The sequence below is a fragment of the Astyanax mexicanus genome, chromosome 22 (assembly GCF_023375975.1).
Source record: "Astyanax mexicanus isolate ESR-SI-001 chromosome 22, AstMex3_surface, whole genome shotgun sequence".
NCBI lineage: Eukaryota > Metazoa > Chordata > Actinopteri > Characiformes > Acestrorhamphidae > Astyanax > Astyanax mexicanus.
In genome coordinates this window covers 18,359,415-18,377,417 of record NC_064429.1, presented here as the reverse complement: position 1 = coordinate 18,377,417, position 18,003 = coordinate 18,359,415, and positions in this window count along the sequence as shown.

Genomic DNA, 18,003 nt, shown 5'->3' with positions numbered 1-18,003 from the left:
GTTACTGTACTTATGTATGTTTTTGAGGATCAGGCATTGTCTTCTAATACAGATTTTCCTCCTCTTTGCTGACACATCTTCCTCGTCTTCACATTGCAAAATCAGGCAGATAAAGTAACGAGAGACAACGAATCTCAACATACTGTATCACTTCAAAAAGTCCATCATTAGCGAGCACCCTACTAACATCGGAGGTCAGGCATGCTGATTACATGCTTATTAAAGCCTCCCCAAGACCCAAGCCGTCTTCAAGACTGCCGTGACAAAAAAAGGCACAGCAAGAGAGAAACAAGCCTGAGGCAACACCAGGCCTCCCCTGATCACAGAAAAGAGTCAAGCTTCGCTGCAAGCCGGCGCTGGATGATGGAACAACTCTTAAAGCACCTAGGAAATATTCAGGAAAAATGCAAACTGTGGAACAAGTGCTACAGGCAGAGGAACAGGGCCATAACCTTCAGGGGAGCGAGATGGATTTTGACTTATCATCATCAACTCTGTCTAATAACCTGAACAAGGCTGATGAAATAGCTCCTTCCCTCCTGGTCCACTCAGAGGCCAGTTCTATTTTGGCTTAGCTCCCCAGAATATAGAACAGCCAGCCCTCTTAACACTACTTGCTGAGGATTTTCAGGCATTGCATCAAGGGCAACTCAATGCATCTAGGTTAAAATGCCAGCTAAAGCAGAAGCATCACATAATAAATAAAAAGGGGTTACCTATATTCTATCAGATCTCTTAGATTCAGTTTAATCAGGAACTCACTGTGGGAAAACGCTGAAGCAGCTACTGCTCAGATATTTTTATGCAACTGGCAAACTGGGATTTGGTGAATTTCCAGGTATGGATCACCTCATAAATACTGTGGCCAAACACTGACATGCCAACATATTGAGGGGGCAGCTTGGTAACACCCACACCTGTGAAACATGGTGGCGGTAGTATCAAGGTTTGGGCCTGTTTTTCTGCATCTAGGCCCGGGTGGCTTGCCTTCATTATTGGATCAATGAATTCTAAGTTATATCAGAGAATTCTAAGGGAAAATATCAGTGTAAGAGGTCGGCCTGTGCTTCCAGCTGCCAACAGTGGGCAACAACAAAAACAAAAAAAAATTGTCACCCAAGAGAACTCCAAATCCCAAAGTTCCAAGCAGTGATCAGCGCAAACCAGGCACACCTGTTGTCACAGCTTTGTAGAGGGGAGACCACTACCTGAGGGTAACAAGAGATGAGAAAGAAAATGAAACAGAAAAAAAGAAAGCAAAAGGCTCATAAAGAGCAAGTCTGTCCTAAATTTCTCTTTCTAGTTTGTGCTCTTTCATGTGGCATTTTTTGTTTGATTTTCCCGCCTTTTTTCCTCTTGCTTAAGAGGGTGTAATTCCAGCTGCTGCCTGTCCTTGACAGTGGTGCAGTGGTAGAGTGCTTGCCCGCCCCCCCCTGACAAAGTTGGGTGTTCAAGCCCAGCTCCACTTAATCCCTCTCACATGGTCAAAAGCACTACTACCTCATATCAGCAATAAAAATTAACTTGGGTCCAACAGTGACAGTCAGGACATCTGTCCATAAACTGCATCTCGAGAAAAGGTGGGTCATGCAGCAAGACCTTAAGCACATATGTTGTTCTACCAAAGAAGAATAAAGTTAATGCTTCGGAATGACCAAGTCCTGGCTTTAATCCAATTGAAATGTTGTGAAAGGACCTGAAGTGAGCAGCAGTTAATGTAAGGAAACCCAACAACCAACCTCCCAGAGCTGAGGAATGAGCTAAAATTCCTCTGAACCACTGTGCAGTACTGATCAACAGTTACTGGTTGCAGTTATTGCTGCAAGGGGTCACACGAAATACTAAAAGCAAAGGTTCACATACTTTTGCCACTCACAAACATGTAATAAATAAATGACCAAGTATAATATTTTTGTCTCATTTGTTCACCTGTTTTTTTTTTCTACTTTTAGGAAAATCTAATCATGTTTTAGGTCATATTTATTTATTAATTCTAAAGGTTTTACAAACTTTCAAGCACCTTTATAGAAGGCATTACAATCCACAAAGATTATAATATACAGATGCGTCTCAGTCTGGAAACTCTTGGCGCTCAGTTTGGATTTTAAGGTGTCTTTTGCATCACTCACAATACAACAAAAAACTACTTCATCTGATCCAGAGTGACGGCAGTGTGTGGCTCCAATACCGTCAAAGGCTAGTTACTGATGATGACCTCGTCCGAACATGCAAATCTAATCTGATTGCTTTCCAATAAGTGAGGACAGTAAAGATAGTTGGAGCAAATGTCCTCATGGTAGCACCTCCCTGGCTCGGATGTTCCTTTATGGAAGGACCCTCAATCTTAGCAAAAATGGTCTCTCTTTGTTAAGCCAACAGCACTCAACACTGTTCAATCACTTGACTTGAAAGCCATGAATAGTCTTTAGGTTAGTAGCCCAAGAACTGTCTCAGACTGTGACTCATACCTTCTAGAATGCTCCAACCCCTCCACACAAGCTCTATATTCATATAGGTGGGAGTACTTCACCTCTTGGTGTGAACAGCGGTGTGAATGACCACAGTCATGCTCACTGCCTTTCATTCCTGATTTGCTTACAAGAAGTGCTCCACCAAGGTAAAACTCTGCTAACCCTCGCACTCTTGAAATCGGTGGTGTGGGGTTCACTTGAAGCAGACCCTGCTGCAGTCCTCTGCAAGTATGGAAGCTATCTGCTTCTGTTGCCACTTGTGGGGTTACGTGATTGGTTCAGTTTGTAACATGAGTGCTTCGACTCAACATGTTACCTCCTTTTTTTATTAGAATACTTTAATAAAACCACTGTCACTGGACTGGAGAAAGGTTGCTGTAATAAGCTTAAGTTTGAGTACAGGCACTAACAGCCAAGCATCCCACAAGCGCTGTTCTTCAACACTTAAGTTTTAACTGCTATTTACATGTTTTTTTTTTTAACATTCAAGCAGATTGTTTAATGTTAAAAATACTTACCACCACATGCTTTTGCAGGTTTGATGTGGAAGTTTTGAAAGCTGACAGCTCTGTCCGGCGGGGCACATTTTGCATTGCATGAGGACGTTATTGCCTCGTTATTTCACGCACGAGCATCCGTGCGCTGGCGCATCCGCGCCAATTTATTTAATTTTTAATTCAGACAATTGTTTTTTTTTCCCAAGCATTACATTTTTTACTCAGTAATGGGGAGTTCCCCAGTGTAGTGAAGTAAATTACTTGTGTCAAAATGTTATTGAGTAAAAGTAAAATGACCTATTTTAAAAACTACTTCAAAAATGACAAACTACTCATAAAATCTACTCAATTACAGTAATGTGAGTAAATGTAATTCATTACTTTCCACCTCTGCTCACAGAATTCATATCTAACATTCTACAAACCTATTAATATGAAGTACAGAGAGACACAGCCCACGTAGCTGATGATGACTAAACTGCAGTATGGAGCGCGAAACCAACCGAATCAAAAATATACAATGTAACACACACATGAACATTTAGTCTGCTATCAGACAGTAGAGGGGAGGCCTGTAGGGCTCATCTGGTATCAGTTCAACCCTAGAAAATATTGTAGAGGCTGCAACCGAGAAGAGCGAGGAACTTCTGTTCCACCAAGGCAACTTGCCGTGGTCTTGGACGACGTAACTTAATCTTCCTTTAAACCAGTCATGCGTGCAATCTCTGTTCCTGAAACCTGATGGAATGAGAATGATCTAATATCGGGATCCAGTTTTAATGACAGAGCTTTTGTCTGGTTACAATGTGAATCAGGTCATTTACTTGCAATCAAAGACTGCATGTATGTCTCTTTGTATTTCAGAAGGAAAAACTAAAGTTTAAATGGCTTTGTCCGGTGTGGGCAGTACAGAAACAGGAAAGTTGAATGAAATGCACTACGGCAGATCATTTGTGTGTCACAGGCAGGATGTACAGTACTGTGCAAAAGTATTAGGCACCAAAGCAAATTACACTAATCCATTTATCTCAGCAATATGAGTATTTTTACCTGAAAAAAGCACCACATTTGATATACATACAGTGAAACGTAACAAGAAATTCTCATTTTTAACTAAGTATGTTGTATCCTGTGAGCCGAGATGAAGAACAAAGTGTAGAGATTCTAGATTTCTCCTGGATGCTCCTCAGCCAGCATGTGTATATTATGTTCAGTTCCGTCAGCAGCTCACCTGATTCACCACATTTACCAATTTACCAAATCAGGTGTTGATTAATATGATGAGAACTAGAAATAATTCTATTAAACTCAGATGAGGAGAGATTTTTATGGAAGGAAAACAGGGCTGTAAAAGCTCAGCTTTTTGTAAATTTGCTGTTTGCATTTATTGTATTTTTAGTGTTTTACTGAGCTAATAAACACTTACTTCACAGATAAGAAGCTTTTTCTTTACTGAAATTCCCACAGGTGCCTAAAACATTTGCACAATACTGTATGTGAAGAGGCTCTGGGTCACTCTGGGTGGTTGGTATTATAAGAGGGGCTGCTAGCTGCATCCTAAATCCTATTTTTCAGCTGCTATGCCACAGAAGGCTGTTCCAAAGTGAAGAACCCTTTATATAAACCCAAGAAATGCAGCCGACATTCAGAGTGATTTTGAGGACACGACTAATGTATCCTTCACTAGCCTTGGTTACCCACAATGTAAAAAGGAATAAGAAATACATGATGTTTGCCTGCGAGGTCACAATGCTACTAATAGGCTGGCTTTTGAGGAGGAGACTTTATAGGACATTCCTACCAAGGACTGAACATAACCTGGAATCGGATTCATCCGCTCTGAAAGGAGACCGCATCACACCCGCCCAGTTTAAAATGATTCTTCCGCATGCTCTGTGCAATCATCCATTCTCACCAGAGAGGGCCATTAATCCCCCAAATCCCAAAACTTACGAACATCAGCTTTAAGAATGCGATGTCATTCAAGTTCATATGGTGCAATGAATTAATACTTTCAGAAATATAGCGTACCATGTTTCACTTCCAAAAATGGCATGCAGCTGATATCAGTGGTGTTGTGCTTTTTATATAACTGTGTTGTAAGATATAATATTCTGTTATAATGTATGCAGCCTTTAGGCTGTCTAGCTCTCCTTTCTTGAATTATGCAGATTGTATTGTTACATATGTAACCCTGGGCTTTTGGGTAGGTAATTGTATATACTGTAGGGTCACACTGTGCAAGATTTAATGTGCATAAGTTTATAAAAATGTTTTTAAATGCATTAAGAAATAAATGTAATTTCAGGCACTTTGTAATGAACCAGAGTTTAATTAATATGGTGTGTCTCATTTACATTTAGCCCCAAAGCTGGCAGCTCTCCATAAGACAATAAGTGCCACATTTTTTTTGCTGCATGCATAATTATGGAAATCAAGGGAAATTAATGCAGGTTGTATATAAAACAGAGAATTTCATAACAAAAATGTTATTAAAGTTTAACTTAAACATGAACTCAGTTTGCTGTTCTTTGTGGGACAGGAATAAAACAATTTAATGGTACTTAATACATATACATTGGCTTGCAAAAGTATTCATATTTCACATTTTGTAATTTTATAATCACAAACGTAAACATATTTTATTGAGATTTTAATTGAAAGACAAACAAAAAGTAACGCATATTTAAGAAGTGAAATGAAAATAATTTGTTTTTTAATCAAATAAAAATCTGAAAAGTGTGATGTGCAAAAGTACTCTAAATCTCTTAAATAAAATTCATTGCAATCAACTGCATTTAGATGTCACTTAATTAGTTAATAGAGTCCAGCTGTGTGTAATTTAGTCTCAGTATAAATACAGCTGTTCTGTGAAGGCCTCAGTGGTTTATTAGAGAACACTAGTGAACAAACAGCATCATGAAGACCAAGAAACTCACCAGACAGGTCAGAGATAAAGGTGTGGAGAAGAAGTTAAAAGCAGGCTTAAGTTATAAAAACACATCCCAAGCTTTGAGCATCCCAAGAAGCACTGTACAATCCATCATGCAAAAATGAACTAAAAAATATTCTACAACTGCAAATCTACCAAGTCATGGCCATGATCCATCCAAACTGACACATCGAGCAAGGAGAGCACTGATCAGAGAAGCAGTCAAGAGGCCTATGGTCACTCTGGAGGAGCTGCAAAGTTGTGCACTTCACAGATCTGGCCTTTATTGAAGAGTGGCAAGAAGAAAACCATTGTTAAAAGAAAGACATAAGAAAAGTAATTTGCAGTTTGCCATAAGCCATGTAAGGAACACAGCAAACATGTGGAAGAAGGTGCTGTGTGGTCAGACGAGACCAAAGTTGAACTGAAAATGGGCCTAAATGCAAAACGATATGTGTGGCCGGTGTTGGGAGTAACGGCGTTAAAATTAACGCCGTAACTTTTTTTTCAGTAACGAGTAATCTAACTAATTACTCTGACTGTAACTATAACGCCGTTACCAATTCCGACACCCCGTTACTGCACGTTACTTTAGCAGCTCTATGAATTTTTTTTTTTTTTTTTACTTCACTTTGCCCTGGTTAACCCCTCCTCTTTCCGGTGAACTTGAGCTTCTGGCCGCTGTGCCTGTAGGTTTACGTGGTTTGGCGTGGTGAATTGAGGCACAATTGTGACGATTTGCGTGCTCTAATCAATTCAGTGATTGCCGTGGGCAGCCCAAGTTCCGAATTAAGGACATTAAGCTCTTTTTAGCTGCTCCGGTTTTTGTGGTGCTGCTGCTTTCTCTTTTGGTAAAGCTGTTTGATCCAGCTGTTAAACTGTTATATTAATACCACATTTATATATATATATATATATATATATATATATATATATATATATATATATATATATATATATATATATTAATATTACAAGTCTTAGTAATTTTCTTTGGTTGTGTGGAGAATTTCGTTTTGTTTTTTTAAATTCGTTAGATTATATTTTTGTCAACATTTTGGGTTCATTTTTGTTTGTTATTTTTCTAATAATAATAGTAAATACATAATTGATTTTCTTTTTTTTTTATGGGCGAATAACAAAAGTAACACGATAGTTACTTTTACTGGTAACTAGTTACTTTTATAGTGGAGTAACTCTGTTAGTAACTCCAGTTACTTTCTTGGAGAAGTAACGAGTAACTATAACTAATTACTTTTTCAACGTGCCCAAAACTGTGTGTGGCACAAATATAAGACTGCTTATCACCCTGAACACACCATTCCCACTGTGAAACATGGTGGCGGCAGCACCATGCTGTGGAGAAGTACTGTCAATACAATAGGACTCTCTGAAGCAAATACTGTAAAAATGAATATATTGGCACTATGCCTACACAATGCTAGGTGTGGACTAGAAGATAAACCAAGCCAAGCACATTAAGCTGTGGAGCAGGAGAACTGTGATCTCTGGAATGATGGTGCTCCATCCAACCCCATTTCAGAAAAGGCTATGTTAGGCATGAATGCAATCAAATCCTCACAACAAGGTTCATAAACTTAGTAGGAAGCCTTCTACCCTGTACAGTAAAGACAGTTACTCCAGCAAAAGCAGCATAAACTCTTTTAATTCAAGGATTCAAGGAGATTTTATTGTCATTCGCATCTTATGTGGTACATGAGGTGGAACGAAATTGTGATCTCACGATCCAGTTTACACCCAGGAGCTGTTATTAAATAGATATATAGATAAAAGTACAATAAAGGAATACAATAAAAATAGAATATACAAAATAGTTAAAGATAAATACCCCAAATGAAATAAATAGAAAGAGTAGACAGGTTGCAACAACAAGTCCAGAGTGCAAATGTGCTATAGCAGCATGAAATGAATTAGAGCAGTAGAAAATAAAGTGTCTCAGTGCGGGTAAAGTGACCGTGTTTGTGCAGTAATTGTCCTTGTGTGTCAGTGCAGTGTGTTGTTAAGTGGAGTTTAAGAGTCTTACAGCTTCCGGAATGAAGCTGTTTCTCAGTCTGGTTGTTTTGCACTTGATGCTCCGCAGCCTCCGTCCTGAGGGAAGCGGGACAAAAAGTGCATGTGCTGGGTGGGTGGGATCCTTCCTGATACAGGTGGCCCTCTTCCTGCATCTGGAGGTGTAGATGTCCATGGTGCTGGGGAAGCTGACTCCAACAATCCTCTGTGCAGCCTTCACCACCCTCTGCAGAGCTTTCCTGTCTGCAGCAGAGCAGCTTCCATGCCACACGTTGATGCTGGAGCACACAACGCTCTCCACCACACATCTGTAGAAGGAGGTGAGGACTGCGCTCCCTAGTCCAGCTCGTCTCAGCCTCCTGAGGAAGTAGAGCCGCTGATGTGCCTTCCTGACCAGAGTGGAGGTGTTGTTGCTCCAGGTGAGGTTGCTGCTCAGGTGCACCCCTAAGTACCTGTAGCTGTCAACCACTTCCACCGCAGATCCTCCAATGTGCAGGGGGAGGTGGGCATGCTGGCCTCTTCTGAAGTCCACAATCATCTCCTTCGTCTTCTTTACGTTGATGCAGAGGTTGTTCTCTCTGCACCAACCCTCCAGGTGTTCCACCTCCTGCCTGTAGCTGGACTCATCTCTGTTTGTGATGCATCCAACCACTGCTGTGTCGTCTGCAAACTTCACAATATGACAGCCTGGATGGAGAGGTGAGCAGTCATATGTGAGCAGTGTGAACAGGAGGGGGCTCAGCACACAGCCCTGAGGGGAGCCAGTGCTGAGGATTATAGTGGGGGAGGAGATGTTGTGAATTCTCACAGACTGCGGCCTGTTGGTCAGGAAGTCTAGGACCCAGTTGCACAGCGAAGAGCTCAGTCCTAGTGAGGAGAGTTTATTTATCAGGGTCTGTGGAATCATGGTGTTGAATAACTTTTTATTTCTGAAGAAACGTTGAACATGCAGATGTCCCAATTCTTTTGTCTATATAATGTTGCTTTTCTGCAGTAAAAAAACAAATTACAAATCACAAAAGCATGGTCGTGCCTGTAGACACTATGTTTCATGTTCCGCAGATTTTTCTGCAAAATAACAAAATATAACAGAGGCTTCTTCACTGAAAGATTTGACAGTGTTCTATTCAGTTTAGTGTATCTCACAAAAAGCCTCCACCTCAAGGACGCATAACCACTGAAGGGCTTAGGACACAAAACTGCAAGCAAAACACGCATTTTAAAACTGACAAAAACAACTGGGAACAGAACAGTCCCTTACGTGCTGTCAATGGTTTTTACTGTAGACAGTGCCCTTTAAAATTATTGGAACATTGAGGTCAATCCCATTATTTCTGCTGTAGACTGAAAACATTTGAATTTGATATTAAAATATTAATATGAGATAAAAGATCAACATTTTAGTTTTTATTTCCAGGTATTTACATCTGGATCAGATACACAGTTTACAAGATATCACCTTCTGTCTGAAACTACACATTTTTCTTGGGACCAAAAGTTAAGGATTTGGGACAAAATATTAAGTCTTATTCGCTTTAATTTACGTTTAAGTAAATCTTAATCTGTTCCAATACTTTTGCTCATAAGAAAATATATATATATATATATATATATATAGATTTGCATATCGATGGAGACTTTTGACCATATTCTACATTTAATCTGTCCATGTTTGTTTCCTAATACCATCCGCAGACATCCCATCCAGCAAAAACTCATTTCAGGGGGGTAGTATCAAAATAACAACAACAAAATCCTGAGTTGAACACTACTAAAGCCCTATCAGGATGAGATTAGTTTCTCAGAAGGGTCCTGGGGTAATTTTCTCTTTTATGGAGGTCCTCTGGGATTTTATTTTCGTCTGGAACGTCCATGTACGTGTTTTTTTCAGACGTTCTCTGAGAAAATTACAGCTGAATTATCTACTGTTTTTCACAGAACTCTGTGGTCCTCTGATAATTTTAGTCCTTTTCGGACACACATCTCTGAGTTTTGTCACCTCACCTTTCAGAAAATAGCTATCTGTCCACTGCCACACATTGCAATTACACTTTGGGAGCACGTTTCCCCAGAGATCCATGTTAACACAACAGCGAGTGGAAATGGAGGAGCTACTGAACTCCGTGTCATGTGACCAAGAAAGTAAAAAAAAAACTTCCTGGTCCTCCTGTTTTTTCAATTGCAGTCCGGATGCAGGAGTTTTATCCCTGAGTAGAAGTCAAGTCAAGTCAAGTCATTATCAACCGCTTCATCCATTAAGGGTCGCGGGGGGGTGCTGGAGCCTATCCCAGCCGGCATCGGGCGGAAGGCAGGATACACCCTGGACAGGCCGCCAATCCTGAGTAGAAGTGTGAAATATTTTTTACAAACGTCCCCCTGAAAAACTACAGCAATTCTTTCCGGATAGGGAAAGTTCACTAAAGTCTGTATTTTCTATCATCTCCTCTCCCAGAGGTTCTAAACAGAAAGGTTACTCCTCCTCGAGCCCCTTACAGCCCCTGAGCACTAGAGGTCAGTAGTGAGAACCTCTGTCTCGATTTGGATCGAGTTCTTTCCCCCTCAGAGATCAAAAACTTCAATCCGGTTTTGTGCTTGGCCTGTTTAACTGAAGCTGCTTTAAGCCTGTTTCTGTCCGAGGCTTCGCAGCCATGGCCGCCTGTTCTCCTGGCGCGTTTGAAGTGGCGAGCTGTTTAGATAGTAGCAAGCCTCTGAAGAAAGAGATAACTTGGACAGTAATCCTTATAGCCGTGCCAGAGATGGCAGCTGGAAAGTCAGGTGCCAGCGCAATCCCTGCTATTCCTCTGTAGCCTTTGTGAGTTGTGGTCAGCACACTCGATAGCTAAGGCGGGCGTTTTTCCTTCTTCTTTTTTTGAAAGAATTCCTTTTCCGAGTAGCGTAAAAAAAGAGTCGCATACGATAAAATGAAAGGGCCAGGTGCTCTCTATTATTAGAAGTCCTTATCCCAGTCGCACTTTGTAGCAGTTTAATTTTTTTGGACTGCTTGCTGACTCCACGAACGCTCCTGTTGTACAGCCCAATGTGCACCACTTCAAGAGAACTGCAGAGAAAACGCAGCGTCGCTGCAGGATTCAGCATTTCGGCGGCTCGGCGAGCTCCGCATGATTGAGGAGGCCTTTATATCCGCACATAGAGTACTTTCCTCCAACAGAGATAAAAATTAACAGACCTTTTATCTAAACACGCGTAGATACGTTTATTGTGGACAGCACACAGAGGAGTCCTGCTGACTACCGTTGCAAAATGGCCCAAACACTTGCAGGCACTGATTAGCTTCTCAGCCTGAGGTAACTGTCGCTCGCAGCCTCTGTGGAAAAATAAAAACTGTACAGCTTTCTGATGTTTATTAATATTAGAAAGGTTCATTCGTAGACTGTTCTAACATGTGGCAGAACAATATTACAGAATTCAGCTCAGGTCTTTAGTCTCTGAATTGAAAAAGTGTATGTACTGAATGTATTTGAGCTTAATGTAGCAGAGCTTTTAATGAATGGAAAGAAAAAAAATATCCACAGGCTGTACAGAGCATACAGAGCAACACAGGGAGTAAAAATGTTGGTGTTGAGGGTTTAAAGGGTTGAGAAGCTTTTCAGGGAGCTCCCAGAATGCTCAGCGGCCCCCTTCTTTTTGTTGTTGGCATTGCGTTTGGGGGGGGGTGGGGGTGGGGGTTATGTGTATGTGTTTATTTGTGTTTCTTTTGTTCAATTGTGGTGGTTCCACTGGTGTAGCATTTTTCAGTCTGCTGGTGTTAGTGTGGAGGGTGAATAAGGATCTCCATCAGTGGGCTTTTTTTTTACCTTTACGAAAGATCCACTGCTCATTAGGTGTTTTTTCCTGTTTTTCTTATCTTTTAAAGAAAGCTGCCTAATGGGAGGATGGCCTGGCCTTGTTACTCTGCCTCTGATAAAGCTACGATAGGTATGGACAGGTAAAGATTGACTGTTGTCAGGGTTTAAATCAGTCAGTGGTGCACCTGCCGCCAAAACAGAAACACGCCAGAAATTTACCTGAGCACACCTCTCTTCCAGACCCCCACTCCCTAAATTCTTACAGTATTTTAACGGCACAGGCTCAAGGTGGGAAAATAGACTGTTGATGGGGTGTATGGTAGCAATGAGCATCGCAACGCTCCTTGTGCATGGTGTATGATATGGCCCTTATGGATTGATAGGGTCCTCATAGATCCCTAGATAAAAGACACAAAAAGAGCTCCACGGATATAAATTTCAAATCCATTAAAATGAAGGCACTCTTAGTGTATGTGTCACCATTAGCTAAAAAGAGATGAACCGTCATCTTGATAGACAATTATATAATGATATATAACACTATACTATATTTAGAGAGAGTATCCAGTGCGCCACCAAATACCAGATTAGTTTGTCAGATTTCTTGAATCTTTTGAACCTTCTCATTTAATGTTTTTTTTTCTTCAATTTTTTCCTAAACTTTAAATGAATACTGAAGTCATCCAGATTATGAAGGACCACACAAGGAATCATGTAGTATTTAGGTGGGCTTTTACCTTGTTAAACTTGGTTTCTGAGGCTGGTGAACTCTGATGAACTTATCCTGTACAAAAGAGGAAACTCTTGGTCTTCCTCTCCTGGGGCGCTCCTGATGAGAGCCAGTTTCATCACAATGTTTTTAATGGTCTTTTCAACTGCACTTGAGAATAATTTATTACTTAGCTGAATAGTTCTTGCCATAATAGGGATTAGAACATTATTCAACTAGTAAATCAAATCAAATCAAATCAAATTTATTTGTATAGCGCTTTTTACAACAGGTGTTGGCACAAAGCAGCTTTACAGAAACATGATTACAGGACAAAGAATCAGGCAAAACATTACACATAGAAAATACAGAATACAGAACCCCCAGTGAGCGCGGAGGCAAGGAAAAACTCCCTCAGAGCTGCAGGAGGAGGAAGAAACCTTGGGAGGACCAAGACTCACATTAAAGGGGGGACCATCCTACCACTGGTCAAACGGCTTTTAAATTAAAATTTAAAAAGTCTTTTATACATCCATATAGGTTTTATGTACTCAGGAGTGTAATAGCGCCACTAATGGCTTGGATGTAATCTGTAGTGGAGAGTAAGATGGTCGATGAGCAGCTGATCTGTGGTGGTGGTGGAGAAGAGCTGACTTCAGAAACTTCCATCAGTCTGGCCGGACAGGAGACACGAGAGCCTGAGGGTCCAACATCGGTATCGGGTCAGACAGGTGGGCAGTCAGTAACTCGGAGGAAGGCAGAGAGATGGAATTAGTTTTGACTGGATTTATGCAAAACTGAGAATATTAAAACATTATCAGAGTGTGGCAAATGACTCCGGCAGAACTGAATAAAACAGCCTAACTAAAGGCAGAGAGCCAGAAGGTAACATAGACATGGAGGCACCCTGAAACACCAGCATCCACCCACTCCACCGTCCACAAACCTGAGTGACCGTGTGCAGTGGGAGAACAACAGCACCAGCATCTCAGTTTACCACAATTTCCTCTGTCCATGAACCCCTGAATCTGCAGCCTTATCTAAAGGGAAAAACATTAATTACCAAAAGCTAAACTAAACAAGTAAGTTTTCAGTCTAGACTTAAAGATTGAGACTGTGTCTGAGTCCCGAACATATTCGGGGAGATTATTCCAGAGTTGAGGCGCTTTATAAGAGAAAGCTCTTCCTCCTGCAGAGCTCCTCTGAATTTTTTAAACTCTTGATGAGTTCAGCACAGCTGTTAACTGAAAACCATTCTAGGTGACTCTACCTCATAAAACTGGCTTGTTTATCATATGTTTTTCTTCATAGTTTGGATGCAGTTTTAGTTTTAGTATTAATCTACAATGCAGAAACTTTGGACTGGTACTGTATATCAGCTGAATTTACTGTATTTTGTTTTCTCTTGCCAAGATAGATTTGTCTGCATTGTAAATACAGTTTTTCTATGGTTGAAAGTGATAACTTGGTGGAAAATCTTATTTACTGAATGTTCCTCTGGTTCACATGCAACCAATCAGGTAACACATGTTTGGCGTCTGAGGTTCTTCAATAGTTTAGCACTGGAGCTATGAGCCTGTAGAAGTTCAAACAGCCAAACTGTCAGTAGAAGTCTTATGGTTGGGACATGCATATCGGTTTGGACAGCTGTCTTACACCATACCTCACTATAACTGTCCTTCCTGCTCATCACTGTTCTCTCAGCCTTCTTGCTCTGCATAAGACACTTCATATGTTCCTGCACTCTTCTTCCTCTGACACTCACACAGACACTGCAGACTGATGAGCTTCATTGAGATGGGCATGCTGTCAGAAAAAAAACAGCGCTGTGGTGGGTCTGTGTAAGCAAGTCATGGTGTCTGCTGTTTCGAGGACGAGATTTTTGACATTCGTATGCAGACTTGCTCTGAGTGACTGACAGTATCATTAAAGTTGACGAGCTGCCAAAAACAAGACAACAACCAGGAACCTGTGGAAGAACTTGGTTGTTAGACTGTTAGGTCTCATGCTGGTTGCAGGGGGGTGCTAGGAGTATGGTATGCAGATGGTGCTCCTCTGGAGGCTTGGCTAGGCTTGGTGGTGCTGGAGGATTTGCTGAATCAGAGGTGTGAAAAGGGAAAAAGTGCTACATCCTGTACAGCACACAGTTGGATTTACAATGAAACTCATTATTATATTAGCATTTTATGGTGAAAGCCCACACACAGTAGCATTTTACCTTATTTTATGTGTAGTGCAGGTTTGTATACACAGCTCTGGAATAAAATAAGAGACCACTTAAAAACGATGTGTTTCTTTGATTTTACCAAATTGAAAACCTCTGGAATATAATCAAGTGGAAGATGGATGATCACAAGCCATCAAACCAAGCTGAACTGCTTGAATGTTTGCACCAGGAGTTATCCAAAAAGTTATCCAAAAGCAGTGTGTAAGACTGGTGGAGGAGAACATGCCAACATGCATTAAACTGTGATTAAAAACCAGGGTTATTCCACCAAAAAAAAAAAAAAACGATAAAAGTTTAGAACACATTGACCTTTGGCTTTGAAGAGTTAAGACAACCCTCCTGCGATACATGTGAAGATAGCCACCATAACTTTTTTTTCAATTTACGTTTTTAAACTACCAGCACATTCGGACACTTCGATTCGATACATCAACTAGCAGATGCCTGTGGTGACCAACATTATATTAAGAGTGATAAGGAAGAGAGAGCACTATCTACCCACCCAGAGAGAGCAAGACCAATTGTGCTCTCTCTCGGACTCCGGCTGCTGATGGCAAGCAGAGATTCAAACCAGTGACCTCAAGACTATAGTAAAAGCACCTTAATTTGCTGGACAGCCCAGAGCCTTGAGAAACATATTATTTTCATTTTTCTTCTCTAGGAAAAGTGGAGGATGTTTTTAAACTTGCAAGAAAATTTAATCAACACTCTTTTTATATTATGTATTAACTTTTAAGATTTAAACAAGTTTTTCAATCTCAGGCATTTGCAAAATTTAAAACAACTGCTCTGAAGAGCAGTGAGCTATTCCACTCTACATTGTGTAAAGAACCCACGTCAGCACCTTTTTTAAGAGCGTATACTGTGACTTTTCACAAAATCCTTTAAGCTCCAGTAAATTCTCAGCCATCTGTGCTTCATTAGTACTCAGCTGAACTAGAGGCCGACTCCTATATATTGCACTGCAGTGACTCTGAAGAACGGGCCTGAACCCATTCCCAACTAGTCATTTATTCTTAATAATTCTGTCAGAAACCATCTCTCAGGGTCAGGATGAATGTTGAAGGATACTGCCTTCATGATAAGCCATTTGTTTCAGTCAGGAGGTCTGCTGCCACCGCTATGAAGATTAATGGAGTTCATTGTCTGTTTATGAATCTTAATGAAGGTGCGGAGCCCCTCACTCTGCTCCTGTTCCGCACTGGACCTGTTGGTCACTTCAGGAGAATTGCCGTAGATTCAGGTGAAAGAGCGCTGCTGGCACTGATAACCCCTGTGGGCATGCTGAGGGAATGTGACACTCCTGGAGCTTCACAGTCTCCCAGCCACATGAGCCCAGAGTAATAAAGAGCCAACTGATGCATCGTGCCTACACAAGAACAGACCTTCCAGAACCTTCCATATAAGAGGGGCATTAATCTAAAGCTACAATCAATCAATCATCAATAGTTATTTAAAGTAAAAAAAACTGTTTAAATTGAACTCTAAGCACACAGTATGGACAAAAGTATTGGGAGGAGTATTTGCAAAAAGGCTGCTGCTACTTTTAGATAGTGTTCCTCTTGGTGAGAGATCACTGACTGATTCTGATCATAGTCATAGTTTTGTCTCTACAGCACACTCAAACACATCTTTCCCAGTTGACAGCAATGTTGCAATGAGCTCAGTGTTGACATGCTAACACTGCAGTAGTGATGTTAGATGATGCTGGTGGAAATAATATTAGTTCCGCAGTGGTAATGTAGGACAAGGCAAGCATCTAATGTGCTAATGTTGGTCGGTGCAATGTTAGACAAGGTCAGTAAAAAGGTGTGAAAACTTGATCCATATTTTTTTCACATAAAATAAAAAAGATCCATAAACTTCCAAATAAAAAATAATCAGTTCCATGAATTCAAATCTATTGGATTTAAAACTCAATACAAAATTAGGCCAAAGGATTTATGCATCTGTGTCAGTCCTGACGTTGTCAGTCTGCCTTCTCTGAACTTTGATTCACACATTGATGACTCCAACTCCCAGCATGCACTCACACAGGCCCATCCGGACTCTGCTGATCATGTAAAGGCACAACGTTCACGCTCGCAGAGCTTCTGATTGCCCACACCTGTCTGTGTTTGTATAAATACCCCTTTGTTTTAGTTGCTCATTGACCAGTATTGAATCTAGCTCTTTACTAGATCTTCTAATAACCATTTCTTTTATTTGTATTCCTTTGTTACCAACCTGTTTTTGTGTTTACTGACTACTCTTTTTCCTTCCCCTTTGTATCGATCTATGCATTTGACACACTGGTATGTTGTGTATTATCGCTGTCATTTTGATACTGACCCTGCCTGTCCATAACTACTCCTGTAAATATTTTTTTAAAATTCACAGGAATAAACTAAACAACTTAAGTTTAATACAGTATAATACAATACAGAGTAAGTAGAATAAACTGAATTAAAAATGCATATTCAAATACTAATATTAGATTTTAAGCTCTGTATTTTGTGGTATGGTCAGAGCAGAGCCAGCTGCTGGATGAGAGTAGGGGTTGGGTTGGGTTCACTCTGGGTGATGGTGATAGGGAACAGAATGCAGGGCCTCATCCTCCGGCCTGATGTGCTTTGGAGGAATTTAAGTCCAAAAAAAGGACGGCGGATTAAAACACATGGACGCAGCAGGTGCGCGCACTGAGGAGAGGCAAAGCAGATATGTCAGCACTCAGCACTCTTTCTCTCCCTCTCTTTTTCTCTCTTTCTTTCTCTCTCTTTCTCTCTCTCTCTGTCTCTCTCTCCCGTTTTCTCTCTCTACTGTGTGTGTGTGTGTTTAGATGACAGTCATCTTTAAAGGCATTCTTCGCGCTCCCTCTTACTGGAAGGACTTTGCTGTACACACACACCACCGCCGTTTCAGCACTGATCCAGTATTTGCAGAACACACACAGCTCACCGCAGCGCCGCACGTTTTCATTGGCGCACCCACACACACTCATCCGATGATCCGATGGCCGCCCTTCTTCTCCTTTCCTTAAACCCACCCACGGACACGCACCTCTGACACAACAGCAGTACCGGCAGGGATGCAAATAATCTCATATTATTGACACCGGCATTTTCTGCTTAATCCACAGTGGGCGAATGTAGCAAAACAGGCAGCGCTTCGGTGGCAGGAAGGATATTATATATTATATATATATTTTTTTTTTTTCTTTCGAATATTTGCAAAATGCATCACTTTTTCTGAAGTCTCTACTGCTGTTCTATCTTAGTGTATATTAGGACTGTATCTAGCCCATTCATCAAGCTGCTGCAGCTACATTTAAACCATCTGTGCCTCATTAGA